The sequence below is a fragment of the Vulpes vulpes genome, chromosome 13, assembly GCF_048418805.1.
Source record: "Vulpes vulpes isolate BD-2025 chromosome 13, VulVul3, whole genome shotgun sequence".
NCBI classification, from domain to species: domain Eukaryota; kingdom Metazoa; phylum Chordata; class Mammalia; order Carnivora; family Canidae; genus Vulpes; species Vulpes vulpes.
The window spans coordinates 32,272,821-32,294,999 of NC_132792.1; the positions used below are offsets into that span (position 1 = coordinate 32,272,821).

Genomic DNA, 22,179 nt, shown 5'->3' on the forward strand with positions numbered 1-22,179 from the left:
TTCAACTCACCAGAGCAACATAGCAAAGTATAGAGGGAAGAATTTTTAAGGAATAAACTCATTTCAAAAAACAGATTCAATAAATAATAAGTATGCAAATAATTATAGTTTCTCATTCTCAACCCTAAAAATATCTTCCTAGTTAATGGCTCTAATAATTGTTCTGTCTTTCCCACTATTCTGTCCTTCCCACTTAACTTCTTAAGGCATGTGAAATGCTTTTTTCTTACTATTATTCACCTAACCTCTAGCATGGTGCCTGTTATCCCACTGAATAATTATTGAATTTAATTTAAATCCAATAAGCCCTGCTAATGAGCCAACAATTGATATGGCAATTTTTTTACTCTAAAATCTTGACACCTAAAGAAATACATGTAAGCCTAGCAATATGATTTTCTTTGTTTAAAATGAGGATTTTTTTTTCCTTTTGGTTTTACCTTTTATTGTTAACATAAGCATTGAAAAAAATTTTAACATACCTAGTTAGGTGAATTGATGAAACATTACTTCACATTTCCAAATTCTGGCTCACCTTCATTTTAGTTTTAATGTATCTTTTAATTTAATTGTCCTTATTTTTTTAGGAAAAAAAGAAAAAATGACTAAACTCATTTCTGACAGTGTAGGAGGTCATAATTTTTTCCTCCAGAATTGCACATATTCTTTCCTTCTTCATTTCCTATGTGTTTCTATGAGATGACTACTCTCTTATTAATATGTGTGTGTTATACTGATATGATTAAGGTCATTTTGTGATGAGGAGGAGGAGGAAGTAGAGGATGATGATGATGATGGTAACCTTGTAGATCATTTCCTCACAGATGCTCGAGAAGTTAGCACAATCTGTTAACCTCAGCTAGGAAGGTTTGGGTAACTCATTGTGTGAATTATAATAATTCCAATGATCTATTATGAATCGATAAGGTACATACCTCAGGCTAGAAACCTGAACTGCACAAGAAGACCTCAGTTTAGTCTGAGACATTAAAACCAGGCCCCTAAAAGTTGGTCCAAGAATGAGTCTGTATGTCAGGAAAACAGCTCTTTTGTGATGTAATGAGATACCTTGTCTTATAGAGGCAGGAGGATGAAAGAGAAGGAGATCATGCTTACAAAGTGGATCTAATCCTTTAAGGTTGCTATATGTTTTTAATTATTTCATAATCAAAACTTAGATTTTTTTTGCAATGTTCTTTAATTTTGTACTCTGTCTTACTATTTGGTGAAGTTTTCAAAATGACCACCTATTTCTTCTATCCTAAGAGAATCAAGGAAGAATATGTTGTTCACATTTGGCCAGAGTTTGGTACCCAGCATAATTCACAGTAGGACAGCACAAATCTTCCTGAAGGAAGATGAAAATGGAGGTGAAAGAGTTAAGGTCATTTACTTGGCTTCTTCTTCTAGAGATTTTCCTTCCGGTATTTTCACTGGATGAACTTCAGAAGATTTTTGTGTTTTAGCTATTATTAAGAAAAGGGCATTGCATGTCACATAGCATATAATATTTTTACAAGGTTTATAAGATCATTCTTAAGCATGTAAACTCATGGAGTTTCCTTAAGAGAAGGAAGTAGCAAAAATAGGAAAATCTCAGCAAAAACAAGACTGAAGATGTGGGGATATCTTTGACTATTACCATCAGCATCAATTTAATTATAGATCTTCATGGTCCCTGATGATTACCTTCTTCTACTCCATGTATTGCCATCTTGGGCTGGTACAAAGATAACTCCCTAATGATTTAAAGTATTCAGATAATTGGGAACATGAGGTTTAACAGGGTTGAAATAATACTGAGAAATAAGAAAAAATATATAAAGATTTAGTCAGAGGAAAGTTTAGTGGATTTAAAAATAAAACATAAATAGCATTGCAATCAAGGGGAATTGTGGGTTGGGACTTTATAAATATAATGAAGAAAAAAATGACAGAAAAAAATGGTTGGGGAGAACATCTTCATGTATATATAATGTTCCTGAACTTGAAGGGAAGAAATTATATATGGGAGGTACATAAAGAGTAGAAAAATATGGTTTTTGAGATGCCTGGGTGGCTCAGCGTTTGACGCCTGCTTTTGGCCCAGGGCGTGATGATCCTGGGGTCCCGGGATCGAGTCCCACATCAGGCTCCCTGCATGGAGCCTGCTTCTCCCTCTGCATATGTCTCTGCCTCTCTCTCTGTATGTATCTCTCATGAATAAACAAATCAATAAAATCTTTAAAAAAAAAAAAAGGAAAGAAAAATATGGTTTTCATTACTTTCATCTATCAATTAACAGTGTTGCCCTAGAGCATTTTTATCAGTTCTTCTAGGCTTGTTGGCTAGAGAAAATGTGAACTACTTTTGACTCCTTCCTATAGTGCGTCCCCTATATCTGCACCATTACTAAATCCTTCTATTTTAATCATATTCTCTACTTTCACCTTTTTCCTCTCCACTACCATTGCCAGTACAGTTCACCTTACTTCAGTCTATCTCATATATGGCTAACAGATAAATATTTCTAATAATTATTTTCATCATGTCACTACTCATCCTCTCAAGAATCTACATTGCCAGGGCACCTGGATGACACAGTGGGTTAAAAGCCTGACTCTTGGTTTTGGCTCAGGTGGTGATCCCAGGGTCTCTCCAGTGAGATGACCCTGCCTCGGGCCTCTGTGCTCAGCGCAGGGTCTGCTTAAAAGTCTCTCTCGCCCTCTGCCCCTCTCCCATGCCCATTCTCTCTCTCTCTCTTTCTCTCTCTCTCTCTTTCTCTCTCTCTCTCTTAAATAAATAAATAAATCTTTTTTAAAAACCTACATTGCCTAGAGTATCAAGGTCAAGCTTCTTCTTGTGAGAAAAAGCTTCTCATTTCTGAGAAATGAGAGCCTTCCATAATCCAACCCCACCATACTTGTATAAAATTTATTTCCCATTACATACTCTCATTTTAGACAGGGACATCTACCTGGGCACTTCCCTATAATGCCAAGCACATTCTTGCTTCAGAGCCTGTACAAGAGCCAGTGTATTGCTGAAATAACCTTGCTACTTCCCTCTCCTCTAAACTGTCTCATTTCCAAAGTTCAGTTCCAGTCCCACTGCCTGAGGCCTTTTCTAGTTACTTTAGCTCCTAAACACATATGCCCCTGTTTCTGAAAATCATTTTGTCCTTAGATTTAATGCAGAGAATAACTTTTTTTTAATGCTTTACTAGGAAGATCGTAAGCTACTTGAGGACATGGACCATGTTTTTAATTCCTTTTTTCCTCCAACAGTATATAAAATGAGCTGAGCCTTTGTTTATTCTTAGTGGTTTGACTCTCAGAAAAAGTGAAATTTAAATTTGAAGATAATGACTTAGGAAAAATCTTTAGGAATTTGTGCAAATTTAGAAATTTATATAGTATTTGTGTGGTGTAAGTTTTGCAGGTCCTATTAAATAGTTTTTAAAAATAAACTATAACCTTAGCAAAAAAAAAAACCCACTTTTTAAGAAAAGTTTTCCTTTTTTTCAGCAGCTAACGAGGTTGAGATTTACTAGTATTAAAAATGAATCTGAGGGATCCCTGGGTGGCACAGCGGTTTGGCGCCTGCCTTTGGCCCAGGGCGCGATCCTGGAGACCCGGAATCGAATCCCACGTCGGGCTCCCGGTGCATGGAGCCTGCTTCTCCCTCTGCCTATGTCTCTGCCTCTCTCTCTCTCTCTGTGTGACTATCATAAATAAATAAAAAATTAAAAAAAATGAAATTGAACAAGTTAGGCTTCAAGTTTATAGACTTTACCTGTGGCAACCCTAGAAGGTGTTATTTTAGAATATCTACTTTAAAAATAATGCATTAATTTTACCTCTGAGTGTTAATGGTTAATGGAGGTGGGGATAAAGAAGTGTTCACATTAGTGTTGGAGTATACATAATAACCAGTTGTACATTTAAACAAAAAAAAAATTAGCACTTGGAATAAATACATAATAATCACATACGTAATCTTTAAAAATATGGAAAAAATAAAAGGACAGCCACACTATCCCTAGTTCCACTCTACAGAGGTTACCATTATTAACAGTTTCTTCCAAAATCATGCATAAGTTTGCTATGCATATACAATATGTAATTAAGACATGAAATAATATAACACTGTTCTGCGAATTTCCATTTTTTTAAAGATTTTATTTATTTATTCATGAGAGACACACACAGAGAGAGAAGCACAGACACAGGCAGAGGGAGAAGCAGGCTCCATGCAGGGAACCCGACATGGGACTCGATCCCAGGGCTCCAGGATCACACCCTGGGCTGAAAGCAACGCTAAACCACTGAGCCACCCGGGATGCCCATGCATTTTATTTTAAAAATATATCTAGCAACCCTTTCCACATGAGTATTGCAGATTTACATCTTAATGTTTTACATAGTATTCTGTTTATGTCAGAGCACCATAGTTTATGTAACCAAACCCCTACTGATAGGCAATGAATGTATCTCCAGTTTCTCATCTCTAAAATTATTTTTGAAAATGTATTCGTGTTTTCACTGGCATTTTCATGGTTTCATTTCTTTTTTTTTTTTACTAAATATTTTCTCTCTCTGAATTGAGGAGAGGGACATTGTAAGAAATAAAGTACAGATACAGATTTTTTCTAAATAGCTAGTTTCCACAAAAATCCATCTTTTCCTGATGTATTTAAGACATACACACACACATAGACCAACTTTGTTATTAGCTATTTTGCTATTGTCAAGTACGAAGTAAGGTATGACTAACAGAATTGACAGAAAAGAAACAACAAGCCCTTTCCTAGATCAGAGAGTTTACTACCAACATAGACAGCAAAAGGAAGAATATCTTAAGTGCTAATCCTGTGGCCACTTGGATATGGCAATACTAAAATATAAGAGGCCTGATGACTATCACATGAATGATGGGACACCTGTTGCTGAAAAGCTGATGTCATGCTGCAGCTAAGTAGTTTTATAGGCTGCAGCTGTGCCCTAAGTAGGGCATGGGGACAAGTTAGAAAGCCTCATATCCCATCAGAACCCGGGAGGTGATGAGAAACTGTTTCATGACCCCCTCCCTGGTAGTTATAGAGGCAAGTGGGAATGACCTTGTAGCAACAACTTATAAGCCTCCCATGCTCCCATGTTCTGGGAAAATCATAAGCATTCTGACAAATCAGCTGCTGTTCAGTCTTGTTTAACATGACCTGTGTTGATACAAGGTCAAGTGCCAATATGAAGCTGTTCCTCTACAACTGTTGAAGTCTATTCTTGCTGTTGTCATGTGAAACTCAAAACCTCAATATATAGGGTTAATGAGCCATAATAGCTCAAATTTGTTTGAGAGAAATTTATATCATATGGTTGAATAAAAGTATTATCTGGCCTAAGCAGAGTGAGGGAGTGAAACTGAAATGAATTATACTTGAAAAGTCAAATATTTCCTCTAAAACTTTTTTAAAGAAAGATTGCAAATAGAAATGTTTAAATCTGGGCAGCCGGGGTGGGCTCAGCAGTTTAGCGCTGCCTTCAGTCCCCGGCCTGACCCTGGAGACCCAGGATCAAGTCCCACGTCAGGCTCCCCCCATGGAGGCTGCTTCTTCCTCTGCCTGTGTCTCTGCCTCTCTCTCTGTGTGTGTCTCTCATGAATGAATAAATAAAATATTTAAAAAAAAAGAGAAATGTTTAAGTCTAATGTAAAAAGGAAGAAAGAGAAGCGTCCAAATAACTAATGTTTTCCTAAAGACAAAATGGATTTGTAATTTAGATGAAGCAATTTTTCCACTAATAACATACCAATGAGTTATTAAAGGTAAAGCTGAGAGGTTAATGAAAAAATTTCAAATGACTACACTAATTGTTATTAGTATACTTCTTTCTTAAACAATATCTTCTCAGGTTTTAATTAATTCACTTTAAAATAAATTTTTTATTAAAATGTTATTGAATTCAAAATATTAGCATACTCTATATAACCATATCATATATGAATATAAATTTGTTGATTCCTTATGAACCTTAAATATACTGAACAATTTTTAACACTATATTTTCATACAAAAATTTTCAGGCAACATATGTTTCCAAATCTTTGTATTTATCAAAAGTCACATTAAAAATAAGCATTTGTCCTAGGAATGAGTTTAACCAAGATGATGAAAGACTTGTACTCTAAAAACTATAAAGCACTGATGATAGAAATTGAAGACAACACAAATGGAAAAATATTCCATGCTCATGGATTGGAAAAACCAATACTGTTAAATTCTCCGTACTACCAAAGCAATCTACAGATTTAAAGCAATCCTGTGTTGATAGGGACAGCAGTTTTTTACAGAACTAGAACAAACAGTCCTAAAATTTGTATAGAACACAAAATATCCTGAATAGTCAAAGCAATCTTGAGAAAGAAGAATGATGGTGGTATCACAAGCCCAGATTTCAAGATATAATATAAAGTTGTAGTAATCAAAACAATATGGTACTGGCACAAAAACAGACCCACAAATCAATAGAACAGAATAGAGAGCCCATAAATAAACCCAGAATTATATGGTCAATTAGCCTATGACAAAGGAGACAAGAATATGCAATGGGGAAACAATAGTCTCTTCAACAAATAGTTTTGATAAAATTGGACATTTACATGCAAAACTTTCATTAACTGGACCACTTTTTTACAATATACACAAAAATAAACTCAAACTGGATTAAAGACCTAAATATGAAACTACAAACCATAAAAAACTCCTAGAAGAAAACATAGGAAGTGGCCATAGCAACATTTTTCTAGCTATGTCTCCTAAAGCAAAAGAAACAAAAGCAAAAATAAACTATTGGTACTACATCAAAATAAAAAAGCTTCTACACAGCAAAGGAAACAATCAACTAAAGTAAAAGACATCCTAATGACTGGGAGAAGATATTTGCAAATGGTATATCCAACAAGGGGTTAGTATCCAAAATACATAAAGAACTTATAACCAAGTCAACACACACACACAAACAAACAAACAAAAAAAAACAATCCAATTAAAAAATGGGCAGAAGACATGAACAGACACTTCTCCAAAGAAGACATACAGATGGCCAACAGACACATGAAAAGATGCTCCACATCACTAATCATCAGGGAAATGCAAACCAAAACAACAATGAGGGGTGCTTAGCTGGCTGAGTTGGAGGAATATGACTCTTGATCTCAGAGTCATGAGTTCAGGTCCTATGTGGATGTAGCAATTACTTAAATAAATACAACCTTAAAAAAATACAGTGAGGGATCCCTGGGTGGCGCAGCGGTTTGGCGCCTGCCTTTGGCCCAGGGCGCGATCCTGGAGACCCGGGATCGAATCCCACATCAGGCTCCCGGTGCATGGAGCTTGCTTCTCCTTCTGCCTGTGTCTCTGCCTCTCTCTCTCTGTAACTATCATAAATAAATAAATTTAAAAAAATTATTTAAAAAAAATACAGTGAGATATCACCTCACACCTGTCAGAATAGCTAAAATAAAAAACACGAGAAACAGGTGTTGATGAAGATGTGGAGAAAATGGAAACTCATGCACTGTTGGTGGGAATGCAAACTGGTGCAATCACTGTGGAAGACAGTATAGAGGCTCCTCAAAAAATTAAAGATGGAAATTCCATATGATCCAGTAATTTAAGTACTGGTATTTACCCAAAGAATACAAAAATACTAATTTGTACAGGTATGTATACCTCTGTGCTTACTGCAGCATTATATACAATAGCCAAGATATGGAAGCAACCCAAGTCCTAAGTGTCCATAGATAAATAGATAAAGAAGTGAAACACACACACACACACACATATATACACACACTTACATATATGTGGGAATATATATATACTGGAATATTACTAAGCCATAAAAGAGAATGAGATCCCGCCCTTTGCAACAATATGGATGGACCTAGAGGATATAATGATGAGTGAAATAAGTCAGAGAAAGAAAATACCATATGCTAGGGCACCTGGGTGGCTCAGTCGATTAAATGTTTGCATTCAGCTCACGTCATGATCCTAGGGTCCTGGGAGCGAGTCCTACATTGGGCTCCTTGCTCATCAGGGAGCCTGCTTCTCTTCCCTCTGCCTACCACTCCCCCCTGCTTGTGCAGGCTCTTGTTCTTTCTGTCAAATAAATAATTTTTTTAAAAAAAGAAAGAAAATAGCATATGATTTCATTCATCTGTAGAATTTTTTAAATCTCTCTTTTTTAAAGATTTTATTTATTTATTTAGAAGAGCACACATATGAATGGGGGGAGGGGCAGAGGGTAAGAGAGAGAATCCCAAGCAGACTGCACTGAGCATCAGACTCTTGATTTCAGCTCAGTTCATAATCACAGGGTTGTGAGATTAACACTTAACTGACTGAGGCACCCTGGTGCCCCATGTAGAACTTAATAAACAAAAACAAAAAAAATAGACTTAAACACCGAAAACAACTGGTGTTTGCTAGAGGGAAGGTTGGTGGGAAGGTTGGATAAAATAAAGGGGATTAAGCATACACTTAATGTTATGAGCACTGAGTATATAGAATTGTTGAATCAGGGGTGCCTGGGTGGCTCAGTTGGTTAAGCATCAGCTTTCATGATCTTGGAGGTCCTGGGATCAAGCCCTGCATCAGGCTCCTATTCAGGGGGGTAACCCACTCCTCTCTCCTCTCCATTCAAGCTCTCTCCCTATCTCTGTCTCTGTATCTCTCTTAAATAAAATCTAAAAAAAAAAAAAGAATTATTCAGTCATTAGATTATACACCTGAAATCAATATAACATTTTGTTAATTATACTTCAATTAAAAATATGTATATATTTTTAAAAGAAAAAACAGGGCACCTGGCTGGCTCAGTTGGTTAAGTGTCTGCGGAGGGTTCAGGTCATGATCTAGGGTCCTGGGCTCATCAGGGTGGAGGGGCCTGCTTCTCCCTCTTGCTCTGCCCCTCCTTCCTGCTTGTGCTCTTTCTCAAATAAATATATAAAATATTTTTTAAAAAATTTTTAAGAAAAAGCAAGCATTTTTAAGAAGCAAATTAATGTAAAATTATTTGGCCCTATTCAAAAATGAAGATTCCTTAAAACATAGTAAAACATCTTTTTTTCATAAGAGAATATTTCTAAGTGAAAGAGGGGGGACATTAAATTTTTAGCCTGCTTGATGTCAATTCAACCTGTGAACATCCAGATTAACAGAAAAATTAGGGCATAATCATTTGCTCTGTAAAAGACAATCCTTTCATAGGAAATTCAGATTCAAGTAATATTTTCATATTCTTACTATATGACAATTACTATGCTGAGTATGCTTTTAGACACAATATCTTATGTGATTCTCATGTGCCTATAAGGAACTCAATTTTTTTCATATCTTTTAACATCTGCCTACCCATGATAAAGTGTGGAGTAGTGGCAACAGATTTAGCAAAGTAGATTAGGCCAAAACATGAAGCGCTTGCTGGGGCTGGAGTAGGCAGGGAGGGAGGATAGTAAAAGAGAATGAAGCACAATTAACCCTAAAACCATTGAAAACTTGAAGGCTCAAGATAAAGCAAATGACAGAGATGAGGTTTGGGGCTAGAAGAGGGATTGTTTGATTGGGTAGAAAATGATTAAACTCTCTAGGTTCCATTCTCAACCTCATAAAATCTGTGACTTCACATCCACCCACACCATCCTCTACCCAACTATGTACCCAAAAACTTCTGTCAAGACACCATAGATACATTGGCACCCCAAAACAAAGAGGCTCTGGACTACATTCCGAGGCTTAGGAATAAGGAAGGAAGACAAAGGACTAAAATAAGAAACTAAGGGATGCCTGGGTGGCTCAGCGGTTGAGTGTCTACCTTTAGCCCAGGGCAGGATCCTGGAATCCCAAGATCGAGTTCTGCATCGGGCTCATCGCATAGAGCCTGCTCCTCCTTCTGCCTGTGTCTCTGCCTCTCTCTGTGTCTCTCATGAATAAATAAATAAAATCTTAAAAAAAAAACAAAAAACCTGTTGTAATTGATTAAAAAGTGTCCTCCAAAATTGCATGTCCACCCAGAACCTTAGAATATTACCTTATTTGGAAATAGGGTTTTTGCAAATGTAAGTAAGTTAAAAAGACATCATACTGGATTTGTTATCCACATCCAATTATCAGTGTCCTTATAAGAGGAGAGGGCACACAGACACAGAGAGAGAGAGAGAAGGTCATGAGAGAATAGAAGCAGAGACTGGAGTGATGTAGTGACAAGTCAAGGAACACCAAGTTTTGCTAGGAGCCATCTGAAGAAATCAAGGATTGCTGGGCCATCAAATACAATGGCTAATATTGAGCCACTGTATTTTGGTATCTTTGTTACAATACCCTAGCCTCTCTCCTACTAATTCAGTACTATTTTGCTTTCTAAAATGAGTTCGAAAAAAAAAAATAAATAAATAAAATGAGTTCGATATGGGGATCCCTGGGTGGCTCAGTGGTTTAGCGCCTGCCTTAGGCCCAAGGCATGATCCTGGAGTCCCAGGATGGAGTCCCACATCCGGCTCCCTGCATGAGCCTGCTTCTCCCACTGCCTGTGTCTCTGCCTCTCTCTCTCTGTGTGTCTCTCAAGAGTAAATAAATAAAACCTTAAAAAAAAAAAAAAAGTCATGGAGTAGAAAATATATATCTCAGAATACCAGGCAAGCAGAATTTATAAACAAAGGAGATTTAGAGGATGTTTAGGTCTTACATATTCTTCTTCCTTGATGCATATACAGCATATTTTTTGTTTGGAAGAGGCACAGAAAAATTTAATGTATCCTTCTAAATAGGAGTAGATCATAGGCGTGATTTCTAATCTGAAGTCTGAGCCAAAGGCAGATGCTTAACTGACTGAGCCACCCAGGCACCTCTTGGTGAGCATTTTATGAGTTAATATACAGTTATCAGAATAGGACTGGTGTAGAACGTGAACTGTGAAGCCCGACTGGATTCACACCCCACCTCCACCACCTATGTGCTATGTGGCCCTGAGCAACCTAACCTACCAGGGCCTGGGATTCCTCAGCAGTACAATGAATGTGGCAAGAACAGTACCTACATCTCAGAGTTCTTATGAGGATTAAACACATTATATCTATAGAGCGCTTAACACTGTCTGGCAAATAATAAGCCTCTCCCCATTCTCTCTCTTTTCCTGGGACTCCAGCTACATGTGTTAAACCTAGTCATGGTGTCCCATTTATCTTTTACCCTGTTTTCTGTGTTTTCCATCCCATTTTGTTCTGAAGTTTGAACATTTTCTGCTAACTCTTCTTTCAGTTTGTCATACCAAAAATAAATATGTACATGTACATTATTGTTCTAAATGAAGAATTTTGTGCACTCAGAAAATAAGTGAAAAATACTCTGTGCATAGCATATACTTGACAAATGTTAGCTGTGACAGTGAACCCCTATATAACAGTAGAGGAAACCAAAACCTGGGGAGATCAAATCACTTTTCAAGGTTGCACAGCTAGTGGATGATGCAGCTGGGATTTAAGCTCAGAGTCCATAGCCTTAATTACTTTAATTATCACGCCATGCTGCTATTGCCAGAAAAGAACTACCTTGTTCCTGAGGGTGGATACTGCCTTTGTTATCTAGCATATGTGTATGTGTGTATATTTTAAGGGCTTTGTCAGAGTGGGGTTCATTTCAACCGAATCCACCCTACCTATACCAGCCTTAATTTTGCTCAAAATACCCACCTCCCAAAGAGAAAGCCTAATTCTCATCTGTCATTCTGTTTATGTAATCAGTGGGAGCTCCCCACCCAGAAGAGATGATCAGTGAAGCAGTTCTCAAGCGAGCAGCCTGTGATTCCAGAATTAACCTCATGCTGCTGCCATCCTGAGCCCTTGGGCTGAGATGTGGCTCCAGTGAAGGAAATGAATGAATCACCATTTGTTGTGTGGTGTTTTTTTTTTTTTTTTAATTAGTCTTTAGCTATTTGGAGCAGCAGCACTTTAAATAATTAAAGGAATCTGAAGAAAAAAAATAAAAGAAATAGTGATTACTTTCTTTCCTGATAAAGCCAGAATGTATCAATATTGACTAGTTGGGAAAGAAGAGAAGAAAAACTTTCGGATGATTTTCTAGAAACGGATCTCCTTACTAAAAGGCACAGATTGCAGGAAATCAGATTAAAAACTGGAATGATAGACTACAGAAAAAGTTTAATTATTTTGTTTAACCATCCACTTCCCATCAAGCACAGACATATACACAATATTATCCTTTTTACTGTAAGTTCAGTGATTTCATTGTTTCCAACCATCAGCTTTTTACCAGTTTATATTTCCCCTAAAATATCATATCCTATCAGCTTCCATGATCACATCTACAGATAACACCTGAATTTTCATGTCTTTGTCTCACATTTGTTACTACTTCTTAGAAATATCTGCATATTTATCCTGCCATAAACCCAAAACAAATATAAATCAAAGTAAATACAATTCCAGTTTTATCTAGGACGTAGGGAGTTGACAATAATAGTTTCCACCCTAATAATAAAAGAGAAAAAGCAAAATAATCAATATAATCATATCTTTTCTTTTTTTTAAGATTATATTTATTTATTGGACAGAGAGAGAGCACAAGCAGGGGCAACTGCAGCCAGAGGGAGAAGCAGCAGACTCCCCTCTGAGCAGGGAGCCCTTTGTGGGGCTCCATCTTAGGTTCCTTGAGCCAAAGGTAGACGCTTAACCAACCCAGATACAATCATACGTTTTCTTAAATCTATCAAAGAGCTGATATCATTGGACAACAAAGTACATTGAAATACAAGGAAAGATAGAAATTTCCAAGGACAGATAGGTTGAGACTATTGGCTCACTTGTGGCAGAGCATTGGAAGAAGAAACTCCAGATGCCATACAAACAGGTAAGAAGATAATACAACTAATTTTTTTTTAGTAGACTCCATGCCCAATGTAGGGCTCCAACTCATGACCCTGAGATCAAAAGTCACGTACCCCACTGACTGAGCCAGCCAGATGCCTCGGAATACAACTGTTTTTTTTAAAGATTTTATTTATTTATTCATGACAGACACAGATTGAGAGAGAGAGGCAGAGACACAGGCAGAGGGAGAAGCAGGCTCCATGCAGGGAGCCCGACGTGGGACTCGATCCCAGGTCCCCAGGATCACACCCCGGACTGAAGGCAGCGCTAAACCACTGGGCCACTGGGGCTGCCCTACAACTACTTTTTAAATGAATTGCTAGAGTGAGAGTCTGGTGAGAGTGTTTAGAATCCCTGCAAAATGGAGACACAAGGAGAGATCACAACCACTTACAGGCTCTTCTTCATGAATATCCAGAGTGTTCACAATAGGTCCTTAGTAGATGTGTAGTGGAAAGAATATGGTGTCTGAATAGGGCCATTCCAGAGACAGGCACGTTTAGAGATGAACATCAGAGACATCTTGATGGAAACAAAAGCCACAGAGAACTATAAATAACCTGAATACCATGTGCACATATGAGCTTGTTTGGAAAGGAAGATAGAAGAGGCAGGAGGGAGACCTGAATTCTCACTTCATTTGACTTGGAGACTGAGGGTTTTAGGTATCAACCATAGTGTGGCTCCACAATTTCCTTACATGAGACCTGGCGGTTGTTAGCACTATGATGGGAAGATGTAGAGGGAGCCATGTGAAATCAAGACTGAGAAATGGTACAGAATGAAGACAACATTTGACAGCTGTTTACAAGATTGCTTCCTTCTCAAAAAAAAAAAAAAAAAAAAAAAAGCCTTATCCATTACCCATACCCACGCCCCTGCTCCCTCAGGCTTATAGGTGTAAATGCCAAATTCTGCCTACATTTCCAGTGCCAAGTGTATGTTGAGGAAATTCTCATCTTATTACCTGCAATATAGATCATTTTTTTTCTCCCCTGTCCAAATGCCCCCCTGAGTGTTATCCTACTGCACTGCATGGGGGTAGGGCACTAACCAGAAAGCCAGGATAGTATCCCCAGGTTTGTCTTACCTGGTTGATGGCTGTCGGTGAGCAAGGTGCCATCTATTACTGACACTTGATACGGGTCTCCCATTTCTGAGATAGCACAGTGTCATATGCCCTGTTTTCCTTTTTTCACCCAGATGTCTGATTCTACCACCAAGTCATTTCATTTCAGTAAACCTCCAACTCTTTTCCATATCCCCAAATCCAGATTTTGTGCTGCCTGTGATAGCCACCGGATTCAATTAGCAGCTTTGTTTTAAAAACAAGCCAACAACAACAACAAAACTATTTTAACATAGAACTGATCTTTGGAGGGGAAGAGCTCTAAGAGAAATGTGTTTGGAGTTTTATTGTATCCAAAACAAAAGAATTTTAAAGCACCTTGCATCAGAAGCAATCAAAAACTCACCATGGCTTGCCAAACCTAAATGATAACACAAACCTCCATCTATAGGGAAGAATAGAGTGATTGTGATAGAAAAAAAGAGAATACAGAATTTTGCCATGTGGTTCTTTGGTTTCACTTCTGACATAAGGAAAACTTGGTTAGAAGGAAAATGAATCTAAAAATATTTTACTTATGCTTCAGTTATAATTGGATTTCAAAAAAATTGGATTTCAGTGTGAATATATATATTTAAGTATTTAATAACATATATATTTATATATTTAAAGCACATTCTGATCCACCTCAGTTCATATTCAGAACTAGACATGGCAGGATTTGAAGGGTACTAGAAAGATCTCATACCCCTAAATAATCCTGCTTTTACCTTGGGACAAAGATATATCCTTGTAGTCTCCAAGAAAATCTTCCTAGAAGTTCATGACTGGTTAAGTTTCCCCATTACCACTTGCCATGTAGGCTGTGGCTTTTTCCTTTCCTGATTTATTTGTATGTTTGTTTGTTTCTGGTTTTTTCTCCCTTCTGGGTCTTGTCATCTCAGTCCAGATAGTCACTTAGCTTTCAACGAGGCTTTGTTCTGATACAAATTACCCAAGTGAGAGGAATTCAGTCTGTCTTCTTAAAACAGTTTGATGATTTTTTTTTAAGATTTTATTTATTTATTCATGACAGATACACAGAAAGAGAGGCAGAGACACAGGCAGAGGGAAAAGCAGGCTCCATGCAGGGAGCCTAACGTGGGATTCGATCCCGAGTCTCCAGGATCATGCCCCGGGCTGAAGGCGCCGTAAACCGCTGAGCCACCGGGGCTGCCCAGTTTGATGATTTTTAAATCATTAAACCCAATTTTAACAGATTGTACTCAAAATTTACTGTCAGGTCAGGTGGTCATGAAGCTGAGGTCTGGCCACCACGTACTCTCCTTGGTCCGAGCTAAACACCACTTTCTCTCCGCAACCTCCAGATACTGCTTGAGCAGTTGACTTAGGATTCCATCCTAACTCTCTTCATCAAATTTCTCATCTCAAGATGACTTGGTCTGTTCAGAGGAAGTGATTTAAGCCACTGCTTCCTCTTTCCAAGCCTTTTCTGGATACTTTTCTCTATAAAGCTAATGTATTTCTCCCACTGGATTCTGCTAGCATCCTTCCAACCTTCTATCCCTGCTCTAGTTTTCCATTTTTCTGGAACTTTCCCCAGGTGTCTCGTTAAATAACTTCTACACTTCATTTCGTCCATCTGCTTCTCTCATAGTTATACTCTCAGAACTTCCAGAGACTTCATCCTTTCCCTCTTGAGATAACATAAAGCCCATTTATGTTTCAATTATTCTTACCTCCATGTGGACAGAAGGACTATACTCTTAAATCCAACATTCACTGGGGGAAACATTATCTTCCTTATTTATTTATTTTTAAAGATTTTGTTTTTTTAAGTAATCTCTACACCCAATGTGGGGCTCAAACTTACAACCGCAATATCAAGAGTCACAGCCAGCCAGGTGCCCTCTTTAATCACAACTTTAAATCAATGAAAACCTTGTTAGCAAGATCACTTTACATCTGGGCACCTGACTGAAACAGGAAGGCCGTGTCACAGGTCATAGAACAGGGCCTGGATGCAGAGATGCTGAAACATTGCATGGAACAGTGCAGTAATTCATTAAGGTTCCAAATAGGATAGAGCTCCAAAATTTGGGGATGAGGTCAAAGAATTGAATAAGAACTAATGAAAATTGAATAAGACTGCATCTGCAGAAATGACTCACTTTAAGTCGTTTATAAACATTTCCAAAATAGAGCCATTGTCTCTTAGTCCAGTTACGACAGTCACTCGGTTTCTCAAAAACAAAAAACCAAAAAATAAAATAAATAAAATAAATAAAATAAAATAAAATAAAATAAAATAAAATAAAATAAAATAAAAAATGCTACCAAAAAAGAAACTGTAGCCTCTTCAGTGATAATGCCAAATGCCTCAGATTTTTTGTTGTGCTGTCATAACAGAAGGAGTATTGGAAATTGGCTTTAGACCTGAGAAAAGGAAGGCAGGAGAGCAAGCTGATACTAGGTTTACCAGCCTCCCCAAATGGAAGGGCACTTTGACTTCAGAGGGCCAATGTCAATTATTTAGTTAGAGTATACCTAGAATAGAGCAGGGGCAAGCTACACTTAATTTTATAAAAATAGCCAGTAATTACATCTAACTATTTTTATTGTCATTATTTTCCCCAAGCATTGCAGCAGGGAGAAAGAACTAGGAAGAGGAGTGGATAGGAATGTCATGGGTGAGGAAAATAGTGTACATTTAGTGCCAGAGAGGAAAATAAATTGCTAAATGGAAATTTCAAGAGAAATACAACTCAGGGGTGAGGGAAGAGAAAGAAAGACTGAGAGAAGGGCAAGTCTGACTTACTGATAAGAGGAAGTCAGAATGAGGCATATTCACAAGGCAGTGCCTTTACAGATAAATGCTGAATCAGAATGCATGTATGGAGAGGGAAATTGGGAGAAACGTCCATTTTTACTGTATTTCTACCAAAATGCATAGTAAGTACTTTTCTTCCTCAAATGAAGCTGATACTTTGTAATGTCAAGCAATTGAGGGGTAAGCATTTATAACCAGTCAAAGTAGGAGATAGGGAATAGAATGTGATTAGTGGGATTTATTAAATCAGCTATTAGGACATACTGCATAAAAGCTGCTAAAACTGCCACTTAAGATGAATAAATTGGGTGTTTCCCAAAATTTGCTCTTTGGTTACTCACCTTATCATCTTTGCTATATTTTCATACCACCTATACACTTCAATGTGATTCTTTAAAACAACTCATGGAGTTCTTTAAAACCGTTAATTAACAGTATTTTTCATACTTTAATTTCACCCTAAGCAATGTTATCCATGACATCATGAGTTTGATAAGCTAGCTAGATATTTCAGTAACACACATTAACATAAATAACATAACCTTCAAAATAAAAGTTTTCCATCTGGGTAACAGCTGAAATCAACCTCTGCACTACTGGTGATACACAAATCCATTCTGAGAAACCCTAAGATATATATTACTTCTCCACAGTATGTTCTGGTCTGGTGTGTGAGAAAGGAAGTGTTAAATGCACTTGCTTTTTTTTTCAGGCTCCTGCTTGCTTTTTGAAAGAAAAAAGCAAGAGAGGGGTGGCTCAGTCAGGTAAGCATCTGCCTTGGGCTCAAGTCATAATCCCAGGGACCCCAAACTGGGCTCCCTGCTCAGTGGGAAGCCTGAGTCTCCTTCTCTCTCTGCCCCTACCTTCCGCTCATGCTCTTTCTCATGCTCTCTCTCTGACTCAAATAATTAAATAAAATCTTAAAAAAACAAACAAACAAAAAAAAAAACAAGAGAAAACAAAACACCATTAATTCTTTCCCACTTGCGGTGGCTCAGAGGTTAATTTTTAAGTTGTTAAACGCCTGAATTACTCAAAGTATAATTTGGCCTTGGACTCTGGGCTTGAGATTATAATGGAAAAGCAAGATCTCCCCTAGTATGGCAGGAACTATAGGTAGAAATATGTAGATAGAGTGATGTTTCTGGATACCCTGAATATGCTTCTGTCCAGGCTACAACCTACCAAAGAGAAAAGCTGCACATGGGAATTAGCAGTGTACCTCTTAAAAGACAGAACCTCTTTGGGAAAAATCAGCTAATATTTATATGTAAGTACCCTCCTACTCTGAGAGGAGAAGGGTAGGTGAAGATCCATACTACCTGGAACCATCACATGCACTTTTACTGTATTTCTACCAAAATGCAGCATCAACAATTTACTCTCCTAATGGATTTACCACGAAGATAGAGAGGTTAAGCGAATAGCCAATGTTGTCCTCTGGGCAGATAAAATTTCTGTAAATCCTGAAACTGGCATCTTAACTGATAAAGCAACCTCTTGTGAATTGTTAGAATGAAATGAATTCCTCCTAAACTTGAATAATTTCTTAATAAGTAAAAAATTAATAATTTCTCAACCTGCAAAGCTAAACATCTATGGAGACTAACCAAGAAAATCATTCACATTTGGGTTGTAGGCTGGCCAGAAGGCTGTCCTACTATCTTTGAAACCTTAGTAGGTACAATATGTATGAACGTAATCTCTAGTCCAGTTTTCCAAAGGCTGGCCCTGCTTTGGATAGCATTATGAGGTCATTCTACTCATTTCCAGACTGTGTCTAACATCTTATTGGTGGGGCTCTCCCCTGCTAGTCAATGAAAGGTATTAACTGATGGATCTGCTTAAGATGTGAAATTAATTTATGTGTGGTAGCTAAAATATTTTGAAATGCAGCAAAGATTGGTTTGTGCTGTAAGCCTTCATTTGGTAAGAAGCTTGGCATTGTGTCACAGAACCATCTGCCTGTCTTCCAAGGGCTATGTTGACTTTCGTATTAAGTTGTCTTTTTCTCACTTAGCTCATCAGTTAACAATCTCTGTTAATGAGATGCTAAGAGGACAATGTGACGTCTAGGTGGCAGAATCAGGACCAACTTCTAATTATACAGCACTGAAAACAAAAAGTCTTCAGCATTAGATAAGCTCTACTCTGGAGCAGGTTAGTACATAAACTTTATTTCTTTCTACTTTTGTTTTCAGCAGTCACGCTGTGCTAACTTCACAAAAGCATTTGATGCTATAAAACTCTTAGAAGAAAACACAGCGTGGTAAATCTTCATGACTTTGGCTTTGGCAGTGGATTCTTAGATATGACACCAAAAACACGAGCAACAAAAGGAAAAATAAACTGGACTTCATCAAAATTAAAAACTTTTATGCATCAAAGGATATTATTTCAAAACTTTCACCCACATAACTGAAGAGAATATTTGCAAATCACATATCCATACTACCTAGAACCACCACATGCACTTCAATATATCAAGTTATGACTATATAAAGAACTCTTACAAGACAACACTGAAGACAAACAACCCAATTTAAAAATGGGCAAAGAACTTGTAAAGACATTTCTCTAAAGAAGATATGCAAATGGCCAATGAGCACATGAAAAGATGTTCAACATCATTGATCATTAGAGAAATGCAAGTCAAAAGAACAATGAGATGCCACTTCATACCCACTAAGATGGCCATAATAAAAAAAACAAAAGGAAAACAAGTGTTGGTAAGGATGGGAACACACTGGAACTCCTGTATCTTGCTGGTGGGTATGTAAAATGGTGCAGCTGCTGTGGAAAACAGTGCAGTGCTTCTTCAAAATGCTAAACATAAAATTACCATCTGACCCAGCAATTCTACTCAAAGATACATAGCCAACAGAATTTTAAAAAGGTACTCAAACAAATACTTGTGCATAATTTTCTATAGCAACACTACTCCCAATAGCCCAAAGATATGATGAACACAAATGTTCATAAATAAATAAATACATAAATAAATAAATAAATAAATAATAAAATGTGGTATATCAATACAATGGAGTATTATTCAGCCATAGAAAGAAAGAAAGTACTGATAAATGCTATGGTGTGGATGCAAAAACATCATGCTAAATGAAAGAAGCCAGACACAAGAGGTCACATATTGTATGACCCCATTTATATGAAACATCCAGAATAGATAAATCCATTAATAAAACACAGGTTGGTGGTTGTTCCAGGCTGGAGGGAGACAATGGTGAGTGACTGCTTAATGGGTATGGGGTTTTCTTTTGGGGTGATAAAAATGTTTGGAACTTGATAGAGGTGGCGATTGCACAACATTGTAAATGCACTAAATGCCATTGAATTATATACTTTAAACTGGTTAATTTTATGTTATGTGAATTTAACCTCAATTTATAACAAAAAGCAGTCGATAGGGCACCTGGGTGGCTAAGTCAGTTAAGCATCTGCCTTCGGCTTAGGTCCTGGGATCTAGCCCTGCATCAACAGCCTCTCTGCTCAGCAGGGAGTCTGCTTCTCCACCTCCCTCTGCAACCCCTCCAAGACTGTGCTCCCTCTCTCTCACCCTATCTCAAATAAATAAATAAAATCTTTAAAAAACAAAAGCAGTTGATGATTGTTATTGAATGATCTGACATGCAAATTTGGAGCCAGAATCAACCGAATGCAACATTGTTATTTATACCCAAGATGTTTGATGATGTACATAGCTCATTGAATTGAAATAATTTTCCAAAGAATCATAAAAGGCTATCTTTTCAAAAGAATCCTTTTTTTTAAATGAATGTGTATGTTCAAAGTTTAGCTAATATCTATTGAATAGCAGTATAAATTATTTAGCTTTTTTCCCCATAACTGTTGGAGAATTGGTTCAGAACAAGTGACATTAACTTGAATACGACTGGCTATCTGAAGTACCTGGGAGATCATGGGGAACTTGATAGTGTCAAATGATAACGCTGATAGATACATAGCACTGCAGCTGGCAGCTTAGAAATTACAGAAGTACATCTGTCACTCTGTGGAGTACTAATTAGAACCAGGGAGGGTCGACAGGAGAAGTACTTTGGAAATGCTGTACAGCTTTCCACTAAAAACAGATGAGTCTGCCAAGAGAGCATGTCTGATTCCCAGAGATACAAAATTGGGGTAGAAAAACTAAGAATACTTACAGAGAACACATGCTTTCTACTTTATAGAAGTCAGTTTCATTCCATTAACTTGCACAGAAAATGCTTAATTTGAGCCATCTGTACCTCTGATACAAGGAGATAAACTTAAATTTTCTCCTTCCTGGTCTGTAATTGGCCTCATTTACCAAACTAGTTAAAAGTTACCACCCTAAGGACGATTCTTGAACTGTGTTACATACATATCTTGATATAATGCAAATGTTTGCATAACACCAAACTATCCCCTTGGAAAGGTCCAGCTTACTTACTGAATTGAAAACAGCTTATAATGATTAATACAGATAAGACAATGTCACCTAAAATAGACAAGAGAGAAAATGGAAAGTATTAACATCCTTTAGGTTTTGGGTGGTTCTCAGACCGAAACTCAACCAAACCTTGTTATCAGTTAGGATGTTTCCTTGATTGTAAGTATTCAAAAAGTCAAACTAACAGTGGCTTGAGTCAGTAAGGATTTGTCTCATTATAATCAGAAGACAGGAGACAGGAGGTTGTATCTCTTTTCTGAATGATGCCGTTCAAAGACCCTGGCCCTTTCTATCTTCCGTTCCATCCCGTTTAGCCTCATACTTTGGACTTACGGTCACAATATGGCCGCTACAGCACCAGACCTCACTTTCACATTAAGGCATGAAGAAGTTAGTGAAGGGGAGGAAGAAAAGGTAACACCAATCATCTATCCCTTTACTAAAAAAGAAAAGCTTTCCCAGAAATCCCACAGGACACTTCTGCTTATGCCATAATGGCCAGGGCAGATTCACATGGCCACCTCAGCCATCGGGAGGTATAAAGAAAGTATTTCTTTCTAGAAAGCTAGCAGTTCTAGCTTCTCTAGTGGAAAACTGGGAATGGGGAAGAAGGAGGGGAAGGTGTTTTGAGCTAGTCAAATTTTACTCTTTGCTATGTATTTCCTTGTACAAACATTAAAGAGATTATTTTTTTTTAAGATTTTACTTATTTATTCATGAGAGACACACACACACACACAGAGGCAGAGACATTGGCAGAGGGAGAAGCAGGCTCCCTGCAGGGAGCCAGATGTGGGACTCCATTTCAGGATTTCGGGGTCTCAACCTGAGCCGAAGGCCGATCCTCAACCGCTGAGCCACCCAGTGTCCCTAAAGAGATTCTTAAGTGATGAAATAAAATAACTT

The 22,179-nt window shown here is 37.6% G+C and overlaps 1 long non-coding RNA gene across 2 annotated transcripts in view; it reads left to right on the top strand.

Moving 5' to 3' along the window:
* Positions 1-20,391, top strand: part of LOC140595154 (uncharacterized) — a 35,624-nt gene extending 15,233 nt beyond the window's left edge. Inside the window, exon 3 of one of the 2 annotated variants that reach the window (XR_011996552.1) lies at positions 19,028-20,391. This is a non-coding gene — a long non-coding RNA (uncharacterized lncRNA). Of the gene's footprint in view, positions 1-3,506; positions 3,718-19,027 lie in introns of those variants that run through there. The other variant, XR_011996553.1, reaches the window with a different exon arrangement.
* Positions 20,392-22,179: the final 1,788 nt, after the last annotated feature.